This window comes from Misgurnus anguillicaudatus, chromosome 24, assembly GCF_027580225.2.
Source record: "Misgurnus anguillicaudatus chromosome 24, ASM2758022v2, whole genome shotgun sequence".
Lineage (NCBI taxonomy): Eukaryota > Metazoa > Chordata > Actinopteri > Cypriniformes > Cobitidae > Misgurnus > Misgurnus anguillicaudatus.
Window position 1 is genome coordinate 44538346 of NC_073360.2, and position 11817 is coordinate 44550162.

The following is an 11817-nucleotide window of genomic DNA, read 5'->3' on the forward strand; positions in this document are numbered from 1 at the left end:
CAGGGGTGTTCACTGATATGCTCACACAAAAATCGCTGCAAAAGATGCTTTCTAACAGGTGTTTTACCATTCGTTGTAAACTTGTGGACCTATTTTTCCAAACGCCTCACCCGTACATTCTTCCATTGAGAGCTTGAATAATAGACACTCCAGCCCAGTTGGTGGCGCTAATCCACCTTTACCAATTGCAAGAATACAAACAACGTTACCGGCGCTGAGTAATACCGTACCTCACATCACATCTAATACAAGTCAATGGAGTTGGACAAAAACTACAATAAAACTGTTGGAAAGCATCTTTTGCAGCGATTTTTGTGTGAGCATATCAGTGAACACCCCTGACCACTCGGTGAGTTTCACGTCTTTGTAAACAAAAGTTTCATGCATTTTAGGAAGGATTGTTTCAGTGTACCTATTCAGCCATTGTAAAGGTGGGAGGTGATACAACAAACACCCAAAAATTCTCGGGCCAGCGTCATATGTCCAAGTTTCAGTCAAAACAGCTCTATTTCATCATAAACAATCTGAAAACAGGGCTTTAAGTGTAAAATACCGAACTTGTCCTTTAAACTTTAACACTGTTTTTATCTTCACAGGTTGTGTTGTTGTGAATCACTGCTGTACTTTGATGACATATTGATGTCTCATAATTATTCATGAGACTGCTGATGTATCTGTAATGACCTCAAATAATTGTTTAATTTGATTTATATCTTTATTCATTGTAGTTAATAATTGTTAAATTTGTTTAATATTTTTGTTTATAAATCTACACTAATATAACGTGAAGAAAACATAAGAAAAATATGTATAGGGTTATAGGGGGCGCTGTGGGAAGAAAAGCGTGTAAGTAAAGAGAGAAAGAAGAAGTGCAGTGGTATGTATGTTGTTCACTGTTGAAACGTTCAGTCCCAAATCTGTTATAAAAAAACAAACAAAAGAAAATAACCGGGGCAAATAAACTTCACAAAAAGAAGAAACTGTTGTGATCATTGTCCAGGGGGGCAACATAAAACTGGTGTTTCCGCCCGGTTTTGATGGATTTCGGGAGGAAGAAAGCAAGTGTGGACAACGGAGCAGCCAGCCAGCGATGAAAAAAACAACGAGTACAGCGTGACTTGAGATACGAGCAACGAATCACGGAGAGGATAATTGAAAACGGATGAAAGATAACAAAAAAAACGTAAGTCACAGTGTTCACTAAATGACAATAATGTTGCCTGAGTGGGAAGCTACATTGGATGAAATAGAGAGCAAATTACTCGAGTTATCTGCTTTACAACTGAGAAGTTTGTGTGATATGCTCAAGTTAAATGTGGAGGAGGGTGAGACACACACACCTCGTGAGCTGAGAAGACGCATTCTGCAGCATTTAGAGGGAGATGATGTTGTTTTACTTGAAGATGAAGGGCTATCTATATTATTAGATACAAAGGAAAAGATTGACAGCTTGAGAAATTATGACGGAGAGGACACTGATAGCTCACCCAGTGTAGAGCATGAAACAAATAGTGAAATGGAGCAAAAAGTTGACCAGGGGCGCCACCCTGAGGACGTTAGTGGAATTGCACCAGCAAAACCTGTAATAAACACTACAACAGGATCACAATGTGTGAGAACAGTCAGAAAAATGCCAAATTCACCTGTTTCAGGAGAAAATGTCACATTAATGCATCCAGTATATAGAAAAGAGCTAAAAATAACTGGACAAATTGGTGAACCGGGCCAGAGAGACAAATTAAATTTTTCCAGCCTTGACAGACAGATCCACAGGGCATGCAAAAGAGGTTATGATGAGGGAGAAATAATTGAGGCTGTCATTCAGGCCATAATCTCAGGTGTCAGCTTGAGAAGTTATCTGGAGAGTAGAACAGATCTAACATTGCCTGTCCTTAAACAAATTCTCAGAGCACATTTTATTGAAAAGGATGCCACTGAATTGTATCACTCACTCACACGTGCAGTTCAAGAACCCAAAGAAACTCCCATCCAGTTTTAGTTCGAGCCATGGATCTCAGGCAGAGGATTTTGTCAGCATCTGAAAATGTAAAAACAGGTTTAAGATACAATCAAGAACTAATCCAGAGTCAGTTTTTGCAGACAGTTCTGACTGGCCTTCATGATGACAGCATACGCACAGATCTAAAACCCCACCTGGAAAACCCGCTGGTGGAAGATGAGGTACTTCTGGAGAGGATGAATATGTCATATAGTCTGGATCTTGAAAGGAGGGCAAAGTTTTCGACCAAAAATCGCCAAGGTAGCTATGGTTAGTGAAGAACAACAAGAACATGCCAGAGAAGATAAAGGTGACAGGATGAAGAAAGAGAAAGCCCCAAAGTCTAACACGCTTATGGAAAAGCTGGACGCGCGAGACAAAGTGATCTGTGAAGCCATCCAAAATCTTACTTCTCAAGTAGCGAGCCTTGCTCAGACATCAAGACCTCAGACAGCCAGAACCAGCAACCAGAGATTCACTCGAAACCAACCCCTTCCTGCTCGAGCAAACACCAGACATTGTGCTCAGTGTGAACAGTCCAACCCAGAGGGGAGATGTGAACACTGCTACAAGTGCGGCAGCAACAAGCACTGGGCAGCGGGATGTCGAAAAACGAGCTGTGACCAATGTGACATCAAATAAGATCGAGATTAACTCAAACATCGTGGAAAGCTTACCAAATGCTTGCTTACCTCAAGGGCTATGGTCGAACAAACAAGAGAGAACAGCCAGTTTAGTGGGACGCAGATGCTTGGTTCAGTGTTCTCTAGGAGGAGTTAATACATCGGTGCTCTGGGACACGGGATCACAGGTTTCAATTGTGGGCTCAGAGTGGAAGAAGCGACACCTTCCTGACACAAAAGTGAGACCATTGAGAGAGCTACTCGAGGAGGGAAAACTCAACCTGACAGCGGCAAACGGGACGAATATCCCATATGAAGGTTGGATGGAAGTGGAGTTTTGTCTGTCTGGAAATTCAGATATTGAAGGAAGGGGCAGACACCTGCTAGCGCCAATTCTCATTACATCCAGTGAATTGGAAAAACCAATAATCGGCTTTAATGTGATCGAGGAGCTAGTTCAAGCAAATACCGCCCAGCAGATTCCTTCAAGTCTCCTCGTAAACACACTTAGTTCCTCTCTGGAAGTTAGCCCTAGGAAAGCAAAAACCATTCTATCACTTCTGAAGAGACGTAGAAACAGCACCAACAGTCATATTGTAAGACTGGGACGAAAACAAATAATTCTGTCAAGGTGTGCAAGGGTGAATGTCAGCTGTGGCAAACTCAATAAGGCAGTTCACTTGGGAGAACATGTGATGCTGGAGCCCAACCCAGAGGCACCCTGGCCTGCAGGAATAAGGGTAAACAAACAGCTCATCCAGATGCCGCTGAAAGATGATGATAACATCACAGTGATGGTGGAAAATATCACAGGTGAAGATGTGACCCTAACAGCACGGACTGTCCTGGGGTGTCTGCACACAGTGGATGCCATAGATCAGTTGGAAGTGAAACCACTATCACCGACTGGACTCCAACCTCAGCCATCACAACACCACAATGACTTACCTCCAGAAACGCTGCCCAAGGTTCAGGAAAGTGAAGGATGGGACCCTCCAGTGAACCTCAGTCACTTACCTGTAGAACAACAGGAACGTGTGAAACAGTTATTGAGGGAGAATAGCGAGGTGTTTGCTAAGGATGACTGGGACACTGGATGTATCCAGGACCTTCGAATGGAGATTCGTTTGAAAGGCGACATACCTGTCCAGAAAACATACAATGCGATCCCACGACCTTTATATCAAGAGGTGAAGACCCACATACAGAACTTGCTGAGTCAGAGGTGGATCCAAAAGTCAAAGTCTTCCTATTCCTCACCGGTGGTGTGTGTGAGGAAGAAGGACGGGAGCTTACGTCTTTGTGTGGACTACCGGCGGCTCAACGAGAAGACACACCCTGACCGCCACCCCATCCCACGAATTCAGGAGATCCTGGAAAATCTAGGGGGAAACTCCTGGTTCACGGTGCTGGACCAGGGTAAAGCTTATCATCAGGGCTTTATGAGTGAAGACAGTAGGGCTTATACAGCATTCATAACACCCTGGGGACTCTACGAATGGGTCCGGATCCCTTTCGGCCTTACAAATGCACCTGCCGCCTTTCAGAGGTACATGGAAGAGTGTCTCGGAGAAGTGAGGGATGATATATGTGTTCCCTACCTGGATGACGTGTTGGTCTTCAGCAAGGACTTTGAACAACATCTAGAGGATGTGAGGAGAGTACTACAGAAACAGGCACAGTGTGGTATAAAGCTAAAACCAGAAAAATGTGACTTTTTCAAGAGGGAAGTCTGTTATGTGGGACGCATAATTTCTGAACATGGATATAGCATGAACCCCAAAGAAATAGAGGCCATACAAGCTCTAAGGAGGGAAATACCCAGTACCGTTCGTGAGGTGAGGAAGCTCATGGGTTTCCTTGGTTACTACAGGTCATACATTGCTGACTTCGCCAGAATAGCCAAGCCTCTATATGACCTGTTGACAAAATCTGATAAGTGCAAGACTAAAGGCTCAGGAAAGAGAGGGAGTTCTTCCTCACAAGCACCTCCATCACAGCCAGTGGAGTGGACTGGGAGACATCAGGAAGCATTGGAGACGCTGATTACGGAGTTGTCAAGCCCGCCAATTATGGCCTACCCAGACTTCGAAAAGTCTTTTGTACTTCATGTTGACGCGTCAGAAGAAGGGCTCGGAGCTGTGTTGTACCAACGACAGGGAGGCAAACTTCGAGTTGTGGGTTACGGATCCCGGACTCTGACCCCCGCCGAAAAGAACTACAAGCTCCATTCTGGGAAGTTGGAGTTCCTTGGGCTCAAATGGGCAATTACAGAACGTTTCCGTGATTATCTGTTTTATGCGCCACATTTCACTGTTTATAGTGATAATAACCCCTTGACGTACGTCATGAAGACTGCAAAGCTCAATGCAGCGGGGCAACGGTGGGTTTCCGAGCTGGCAGACTACCGGTTTACAGTGAAGTATAGACCAGGAACAGCAAATCGTGATGCAGATTTCTTGTCACGGAGACCTGTGCCCATGGAAATCACAGTCAGAGAGTGTACTCAGGAGTGTTGTCCGGAAGTCCTAGGATCAACTGAGGAAGTCCTAAAAGCACAACGACGGGGAGAGGTGGACTGGATATCTGCAATCATCTGCAACACAGATGCCTTACCTGAAGAGCTGAAGGGTGGATTAGAGATCAGTCAACGGTTAACAACCCAGGATATCAGAAACGCCCAGCTGAGTGATTCAGTTATCAGCCGAGTACTTGAGTTAAAACAGAAACAAACCTTCCTCAAATACAAAGACAAATTGAAGGAACCAGAGGCTGTGAGACGACTTCTGCGAGAATGGCATCATCTGCAGATTGATGAGGATGGTATCTTGCAAAGGAAAATAATGTCCAGAACCCAGTTAGTTGTCCCAGAAAACTGGAAAAGTATGATATACAAGTACCTACATGAAGATATGGCTCATCTTGGTGCCGACCGTATGGTGGCAGCGGCTCGTGCACGTTTCTTTTGGCCAAAAATGAGAGAGGAAATAGAGCATTATGTCACAAGAATGTGTCGATGCTTAAGACAGAAGAAACCAAACCGGAACACCAAAACCCCAATTCAGAGCATTGAGACAACAGCCCCTTTGGAGATGATCTCGATCGATTACCTGCACCTGGAGAAAAGTAGAGGAGGAGCAGAGTATATCCTCGTGGTCATAGACCATTTTTCTAAGTTTGCCCAGGCATATGCCACCAGAAACAAATCTGGAAAGACAGCAGCCAAAAAGATCTTTGAAGATTTCATTATGCGTTTTGGTTTTCCCGCAAAAATCCACCATGACCAGGGGAGGGAGTTCGAGAACAGCCTGTTTCAAAAGCTCCAGAGTTACAGTGGGATAAAACATTCACATACAACTCCCTACCACCCCCAAGCTAACCCGGCAGAGAGGTTTAATCGAACATTGCTGGGGATGCTGAGGACCCTAGAGGAGACAGAGAAGTCAAATTGGGCAGACCACCTGAACACAGTTGTCCACGCCTATAATTCTACGGTGCATGAGTCAACAGGGTTTTCTCCATTCTTTCTCCTCTTTGGTCGAGAGCCAGTCCTGCCAGTTGATCTGGTGTTCCCCACAAAGCAAGCCAAGAACATTCAGTCCCATGCCGACTATGCTGAAAGGTGGAAAAAGTCTATGCAAGAAGCGTATGAGATTGCAAAAAAGAACATGAAGAAGGCTGCTGCAAAGGGACAGAGGAATTACAATCAGAAGGCATGGAGTTCTGTCTTGGAACCAGGTGGTCATGTGTTGGTGAGGAATCTGTCAGAAAGAGGTGGCCCAGGAAAACTGCGTGCGTACTGGGAAAAGCAAACGTATGTGGTGAAGAAAAGGAGAGGAGATGGCCCGGTGTATGTAGTAGAACCATTGGATGGAATCGGAAAGCAAAGAGTATTGCATCGGAACCTTTTGTTACCTTGCCCTTACCTGATTGATGAACGGAGAACAGCCGAGGTGCATCTGAAAAGAAAAGAATGCCAGAGGAACCGATCAAAACAGGAAAAACAACCACATCAAAATACTTACCATAACAGCACTGACAGTTCCAGTGATGACGAGATTGATTCGTGGGTGCCAATGCAGCAAACAGTTCTGGATCCATGTGCAGCAGAATTCCGCCTTAGAAGAGAGGAGAGAAATAGAAAACCTGAAAAGGAACCTGAAATTGAAGAAATTGTTGACAAACCTGAGAACTTACCTGACTCAGAGTCCGATGAGGAAGTGCTGGGAGGTCTCCAAGGTGAGCGGGAGCTGGAGGAGGGATCTATTGGAGAAGCAGAGTCTGAAGATGGTGACTTAGCATCAGAACCTGTAAGGAGAACTTCTGCCAGAACCAGACGACCAAAGAATCTATACACGTATGACACCCTGGGTGAGCCCACACTTCGACCAGTGAACTGGAGTGTTTGTGAAGGAAATACAGATGTAGCAACCTGCTATGCATTACCACAATTGAGCATCGACCACCTGAATCTGTATCCTTCAAACTAAGCAATCTAAGTAAGAATTGAAATAGTTAAGTTCATAGTTAAATATAAAAAAAGAAAGTTGTAAGGCTACAGTTGTAATAATGCTATATCACAGATTATTAGTTTTGCCAGTTTAAGACATAGTTGAAGGGTTGAATTAAACATTAAGAGATTAATGTATTACTGAAGTGACATTTAAAATGTGTTAATACATTGTGGAGGTGTATGTGGTTGTGTCCACTTGTCATTACAGGATGTTCTGGGGGGCCCACCAGCGAACCTAAAGACAAGGCACCTCTCAACATGCATCAAGTCTAAAAGTTTAGATGATTGTAGTAATGTCATAGTTGGATAAAGAAGTAGAAAATATTGATTATATTGTTAAACCGTGAGAGAGCATGCACATTACACTGTGATTGGAACTTACATTCGAAGTACTTACTCACAGTGAAGAGAAAATGTTTTGTAACATTTTATTTTTTTGTGGGGGAGGGTGTAATGACCTCAAATAATTGTTTAATTTGATTTATATCTTTATTCATTGTAGTTAATAATTGTTAAATTTGTTTCATATTTTTGTTTATAAATCTACACTAATATAACGTGAAGAAAACATAAGAAAAATATATATAGGGTTATAGGGGGCGCTGTGGGAAGAAAAGCGTGTAAGTAAAGAGAGAAAGAAGAAGTGCAGTGGTATGTATGTTGTTCACTGTTGAAACGTTCAGTCCCAAATCTGTTATAAAAAAACAAACAAAAGAAAATAACCGGGGCAAATAAACTTCACAAAAAGAAGAAACTGTTGTGATCATTGTCCAGGGGGGCAACATATCTGCTTACTGATCAGATCCTTTACAGTGTTACAGTGTGTTTTTCTCATACAGTTTATGTTTAACTAAACCTCAGTACACGTGTGACTATCAGAGAGATGATCTTACTTCAGTTTCTCCAGTTTACAGTCAGGATTCTTCAGTAAATCAAAGATCAGCTTCACTCCTGAATCTGTGAGTTTATTCTGAGACAGATCCAGATGTGTCAGATGTGATGGGTTTGATCTCAGAGCTGAAGTCAGAGCAACACAACCTTCATCTGTGATATCACAACTCCACAACCTGTAGAGAACAGAGACACACAGTTTGTTCACACACAGATCAAAACTACAGTGAGTTGAATATGTTTCTCTTCCTGTCATCATTTAGTGTTTATGAACATTTTCATATTAGTTTAATTTATGTGTGTTTGTGTTTTACTGAAACACATCAGTGAGATTTAAAAGGAAATTAACTTCATCAGTTTATGTTTATTTTAACAGTGTGATTTATTTTTTATACAGTAATGAAATCAGATTTCTCTCACTTTCACTTATGTTTTATTTCTAAATGATTTTTGTTTTTACTTTTTTCTCATCATAATTCAATTTTAATGTTTTATGTTTGTGACTTTCAATAAAGGTTAAAGTGTTGTGATGAATGTTGAATAAAATCAGCTTCAGTTATCAAATAAATTACTGGGATTAAATAAAAATTCACCATTCAACATTTAAAGTGGACCAAAACTTTTTATAAATGTTGTCATTGAATTTTGAACAAAATACTTGTCTGAGGACATCTTAGGGTGTTTTCAGACCTGAGCCTATGTTTCAGAACCTGCTGCTTTTTCTCCTTGGGTCAGTTTGTTTAGCCATATGTGAAAATGGCAGGGGCAGACTGCTTTAGTCTATGGTCACAGCAGCCACAACTACCAGATGAATATCAATAAAACACTCCCAGGAGGTTCACAACAAGATTACAATATGACCGGGATATGTTGTGCTGTTGGCGGTAACAACAGTCGTTAGAGGAACCACGAACTACAATTGTTTTCTATTCTAAAGGAGTTAAATCAGCGGAATAAAGGATTGTTTTTTGATTAACATATAAGTTACAGCTGTCACTTATACTTACAAGCCTATAGTAATGGATTCATACATCCTAAACCACTTTTTCCTTAACTTTTCACTTTACACATAATCCTTTTATATACATTTATATACGGCAATCAAAATTTTGACTTAATTATGAGCGTATGTGACCATCAAAGCCTGAAAGATCACAGTTCTGCATGTGCACGTTTGTTCCCGCTGAGATGTTATGGACAGCAGACTTTCATTTGTGTCCCAGCAACTCATTTTCAGGAGCAGATTAACCATATGGGCAAACTGGGCAAGTGCCCAGGGGCACCAAAGTCTTAGGGGCACCAACTGAAACCAGCAATAAAAAAAATATTTTATAAAATTACAAAAGTACTTGCTCTTTAAGACGTAAGTTGTTCATCTACTAAGTAAGCATGACACACACAACAGCTATCTGGAAAATGATTGGCAGATAGCTGAAAGCGCCAAAAACATTGAGAAGATATCGGAGAAGCGGCAGCAGCTAAGTGGCAGTGCCAAACAAAAATTAAAAAAGACAAAGAAAAAATACATTAAGCCACTTTACACAAAATCCCACAAATACGCAGTTTTTTTCGCGCTGGTGCCGAGCAGTCTGTTAGCAGCACTAACGATGATGCAAATTTATGCTCTGTTGAGCAATCAATTAGCGACAGAGACACCTCCGATCAAATAAACAGAAGTGCGCCTGATGAGTCAAAGCATCCAGAAACAATCGACCAACAGCTAAACTTAAGCTCCTACACCCAGACTGAGGTGGATGATGAAACGGACAATCAACGGTTTGCTGTTCCTGGTGATCTGGCCTTGTGGAGGTTCATCACAGAAAAAGTGAAGGAAGAGTATACAATGTGGGGCTGCAGTCTATCAGAAACAGGCTGCCAAATATCCAGCATCTGTACAAGATTGTGGAATGGGGAAGAACATGTTCTCTTACAAATTTATTATTACAGTTTCGTCTCCAAAACAACTAAATTGTTCATAAAGAATGGCTACTGTACTCCCCGTCAACTGGATTGGTTTATTGCTATTCACGCAAACTTTTCTTCTCACAAAACCATACATTTATTACAGGCTTCTGTGACTGGAAACATCCTGAGAGGATATCTGACCAAGAAAAGAGTGCCGATCACCAATGTAACATGCTTGGCTTGCTTTAAAAAACAGAGCAAAACAAAAATCTGAAGTCGATGCTTCGATTTGCTGGCAGATGAAGGCCGAACAAAACTACTGGAAGGAGGTATTGAGGCGTGTGGTAGCCGTTGTCAAGTTTTTGGGAGAAAGGGGGCTTCTGTTTTGAGGGCATGAGGAAAAACTAGGATCACCACACAATGGAAATTATCTTGGTTTGCTTGAACTGCTATTTGTTGTTTTGAATTTGTGAAGAGTTTATATCATTAATGGGAAAAAAACCTAAGAACATAATAGCAACTGAAATCCAACAGGCCAAATATTTTTCCAGAATTGTAGATTTAACACCAGACCTCTCCCATGTTGATCAGTTGACATTTATTTTTAGATTTGTTAATGCTGAGGGAAGAGTAGTTAAAAAGATTCCTTGGATTTAATCCCATCCATAGCCACACAGGTGCAAGTGTTACCAGCCGGAGCAGGCCACTAATGCCCCTGCGGACGTTCCACCTCGAGGAGGTCCCCAAAAGCACCCCAATGACCAAGCAACGAAACCAGATGAGTAAAATTAAAACAAACTTTATTTAAATTAGTTAAAATCAAGATGGGAGGGGGAAAGGGGACTTTAAAATAATGGCCTGTGTGTTCTTCTTTGCAGGGAAACAGAACGGAGCTCCTTCGTCCTCAGGTAAGTATTTCCTCTTCTAATAGTTCTGATCTTGGCTTTCTGTTTTTGTTTCAGTGAACACGTGGCGCCCTCCTCGGACCCTGGAGGCAGACAAGAAACACACAATTAATGACTGGAAGTCCAGCGGCTACCTGTGGCTCAGTCCCTGCGTGAGGCTTCCTGGCCTCGCCCTAGCGACTTCCTGTGGCTAGGTAGTCCTCTCCCTTTTAGATCCCACGCCGACCGCAGAGCGGATCAGGTAAGTGGCCTCGGGAGATCGATGGTAGAGGTGGACCCTCACTTGTGCCCCTGAAGTCTTACTCTCCAGCGGATCCTACAATCACAGGGTTAGATAGTTAATATGCTTTTATTTTCGTTTCAGGCGTGCCAGGTTGAATTTTTGTCCCACAGCTTCCGTGTCGTTCTCTTCACCTTACAGCTCTTCGGTGACCACAATGTTACTATGGTTCCGCTGAAAGTGACTTCCTAAGCAGCCTTCAGAACAACATGCACATTAGGTAGGTATGGGTTGCAACAACACAGCTTTTACCTTTACCTGCAACAACACAGCTTTTACCACAGCTTTTACCTGCTACTGGTGAAACACCAATCTTCACTTTAATCCAGCGTATCCTTTCGCAGTGCTTAGCCTGTTTGCCTTGTCCTCACGCCACTATTTTGCCGCCTAGTCCACAACGCCACTTTTCCGCTTCCAAACATGAACAACTTCCTGTGTTTCTAATGCCCCTTTTATCCTCCCAGCTCATGCGAGTCGTCCAATGACCGCCCGCCGTGTCATCGCACACACCTGGTATGTATTTGCCCTGATTTGCGTTCCCCGGGGTTACCCGGAAGTGCCGGTGTTTGCGAAAGTCGATCCGGGCGGAACTTTCTCTCTGTGTTTTGAGTTCCGCCCGTTCTGTCACTCGTGACATCCTCTCCCGCCAACCCGTTCCAGTCCCTAGAACCTCCTGTTCCTGTCCACTCTCCATACCTCTC